The sequence below is a fragment of the Monodelphis domestica genome, chromosome 5, assembly GCF_027887165.1.
Source record: "Monodelphis domestica isolate mMonDom1 chromosome 5, mMonDom1.pri, whole genome shotgun sequence".
Lineage (NCBI taxonomy): Eukaryota > Metazoa > Chordata > Mammalia > Didelphimorphia > Didelphidae > Monodelphis > Monodelphis domestica.
In genome coordinates this window covers 202644178-202648098 of record NC_077231.1, presented here as the reverse complement: position 1 = coordinate 202648098, position 3921 = coordinate 202644178, and positions in this window count along the sequence as shown.

Below are 3921 nucleotides of genomic sequence, written 5' to 3'. Positions count from 1 at the left end.
TTAATTTGTTGTTTGGTATTAATATTCTATAACATACCAGCCTCCTTCTTCCAGTATGAAGAGACAGGTTTGTTTTGTCCTTATTAGACTAACACGCTCTGGGAAAGTACCTCATATCATTTTGTCCTTAGGAAAGAATGCTCACTTAGAGAGATGAACCCAGATTCAAAAATTTTTTAAACCCTTCTGTCTTAGTATCAATTCTAAGATGGAAGGGTGGCAAGAGCTAGGCACTTGGGGTTAAGTGACTTGCCCGGGGTCATACAAACAGTTAGGAATGTGTCTGAGACAAGATTTGAACTCAGAACCTTCCGACTCTAGACCTGACACTCTATCTACTGTGTTGTCTAGCTGCCCTCCCATATTCAATTCTAGTCCAGTATGTTAAGGCCCCACCTTAACATACTTGGTTGGACTTGGGGTTTTTTGACATGCTCAATCACTCCCTCACTGATTGCAGCCACAAGCTAATTATTACTTGTCTTGATCAGTGTTTCAGAATACCATGTGGTTAATATGTCTGTCATTGCACGGTGCTTGAAACTTCATGGATAGAAGGCACTTTATCAATATCAAACTAGTATGACTAGAACTCCATCAGAACAAAAGGAATAATCAGAGTTGACTTTCAGCCATTTGGTTAAATCATTTCAAAATGGAGTTTGTAAAAAACAGCACATTACTTTATTCCAGAACTTTCCTTCCTTCCTTTCTTCTTGGGTTTTTTTGGTTTTTGAACAAAAGCTTTACTTGGCATTATTTTTTTTAGCCAAAAAAATTAAACCTAACCAGCCACATTCAGAATAGGAACAAATCAAAACTAAAAGAGAACAGGCACATTCATTAGCTCCTCAGAGTTTGTTTCCATGGTACTATTTGGACCAAACTAAAATTCTCAAGTCTTTTTAGATTACCAGAAGAAAAAACTCCCAAGCCCCCAAATCCTTCTTTCCTTTTCCTTTCTCTGGGCATGATATCTCACTGTGGGCTAGAACAAACTCAAACTGTTGACTAGGAAAAACAACGTAGGAACCTCATCATTTGCATGTTTGGTGGCAGGTAGGTCTTTTTAAGAATGATCTCTTTGACTTCTTTAGAAGAATTAATTCCTATTCATCTAGATTAAAATCCAGCACAAACTCTGCCCTGTTCTGAAGACACAAGTTTAGAATAGTCTTTTCATTTAATGAAATGTTCTCAAAGGTTTTAGTGTATTTATTTTCTGCAAAATGCCATCATCATTTTTGAAGAAACTGCTCTTGTTATTTTTGAAGAAGCATCAGAAACATCGGTTATAACTTGGTGGTTTAAATATGTGGGCAATTTGAGGTTTTTTATGGAATCCATTTCATTCTTAATTAATGGAAATGTTTTTAATATCAGGTATTAATATAATAATAATATGCTTCAGAAATATCAGCAGAAATGCCTCTGAATATAGTAACATCTTGGAAATAGAGAGAGTTATTGCATTCCCCTTAAAAGAATATACTGGCTAGTTTTGTTTTTTTTCCTTTATCAATGCTTTATTTTTCCTGAATCACGAGTATCATTTTCTAGCATTCTGAGTTTCATTTGGTCAGTTTTGACCCAGAACAGGGGATGACAGAGATTTATCTGCCTCTAATTTAGCCAATACTACTAAATATGGATTGTACTACTGTTCTGGCATGATTATTACTTTATAGTGATAAAATAGCCACTTTTTCCCCTCCTGAATTACCTTTTGTACCTCTCATCCACTGTCTCCTGACCAGTATCTAGCCTACTGCTTAAAACTTGGGCCTTAGTAAATGCTAATCTAGGAAGTTAGGTGGCTCAGTGGATAGAGCATAGAGTCTGGAATCCGGAAGACCTAAATTCAAATCCAGCCTCAGACATTTAATCCCTGTGTCTAACTCTGGACAAGTCACTTAACCACTGTTTCCCTTAATCCACTGGAGAAGGAAATGGCAAACCACTCTAGTATCTTTGTCAAGAAAATGCCATGAACAATATTGGCGTTCCATGGTCCACAGGATAATGAAATAAGATAGGATTTAAACCACAATAAAATTCTATTAACTGGCTAATTAACTGCTCACAAGTAAACACAAATGGGGTTTCTACTAAGAACAGTGTTCTCTGTGTGGTTCTGCTTCCCTTGAGGGGCAAGGACCATGTTTCTGCCGTGTCTGGTCCCATGGCACCATATTCCTGAGCAGCTGAGTAGCATTTGAGCCTGTATGTCATGCCTGAACCACTGCATGATGGTGATTTTAAGTGGGGAGCCTTGATCACTCATTACACTTTTGGAGGAAATACCTTGGTGATCCTCTAGATTTTCAGTTTCCCTGAGAGCTATCTGATGCCTTTAGGATGTCCCTGGATTCTTTACCCTCTTCTTTCCTGCTTGTTTTTTTCTTTAAAACCCCAAGCCTAGCCTTCTGGAAACAACCCAGCCAGAAAATGATTTTTCTTATCTTTAAGATTCCCAGATAAGAGGGACCCCCACAGTCTCTTGATGGAGCTGACCCCCTTCCTTCAAACCTTAATGCCTTGCTCATGTCCCACCCCCATTCTCTCTAGCAGCCTCTATGCTAGCCCTTCTGTTGTACTAGAATACAGACAAAAAGGCAAAGGTCGTCCCTAAACATGTATTCTATTGAAAACCCCCTTTCCACTACTTATGAAGACCAGTGTCTTGGAGGACGTGTCCCAGGTGCTTCTGAGGTCTACAAAGAGCCTATTGGTCCCCAAATAAAATATGATGTAAATAGTGAAAGTTGCTGTCTTTTAACTAAATAATAGAGGAGCAGAATTAAATGGTCCTTTTTAACAGGCCAAACTGTTCCTGCAGTCAGCCATCACAACTCCATCTGTGTTTGCTATTTTCTTTTCATAGAACAGTCTTGTAATCTTAAAGGGTCACCTTGCTTACAAGGCTGGCGATCCCTTTGGCCTGGAGTTTCTGTGGAGGTGGACAGGGGCAAATAATTGCTGTGAGCCACATCTGTGGAAACGCTCTTCTAAGCCAAAACAATTTAATGAACTATGCTATGGGTGATGAGCAGAAGACTTTCCATCTTCTCTCTGTTTCTTGCAATTTAGCAAGCTCTGTCTGAGGGTGGGGTTGGGGGGTAGATGGAGCCAATGCCCATCGCAGAAGATGCCAAATGGATAATCCCTTGAAAGTTCTGTAGAAAGGTCTATTGCCTGCCTCCTGAAAGCTGCTATTATTTAAGAGTTTCTTGGTCTCCTGAGAGCTTTGGAGGCACAGTGGAAAGTGAGTTGGACTCTATACAGGAAGACCCCCCATTCAAATCCTGTCTTACTAGCTGCGTGACCTGGGACGAGACACTTAAACTTTCCCTGACTCTGATCCTTCATCTGTAAAAGGAGGATAATAATAGCACCTCACTCACAGGGTTGTGAAGATCAAATGAGGTCATAACTTTGCAAACCTTAAAGTGTTACATAAATTCAGATAATACTAGCATCATCTTGGGGATAATTTTTGGCTGAGGTTTAGCCCCTTCCAGGATGGTTCTCAGACTTCTTCAGTCAGTCCATAGAGCTTATAGTCCCAGCAGACACTCATCCCTACGTGCCCCCTCCTTAATGCCACCCACACAAACCCCCAGAAATCAGAGGAAACACACGCTTTGGTCAAGAGACCAATGTTAGCTGGTTTGTTATATAGATCCCAATTATTCCTGCCAAAAATAAAAGTAAAAAAGGTCAATCTGTCGACCACCTGGAGGACTCATGGCTTCCCTGGATGACTCACAAACTGAACTTCATTGAGGACTGTTGGCATCAAAAACTGCCCTTAAAGCTATGAATCAAATAAAAGTCAATTAATTTACGATGCTTGCAATTGTTTTGAAAATCATGTGTGATGCTCTGCATATAGGAAAAGAAAATTGGGGGGAACTGGAT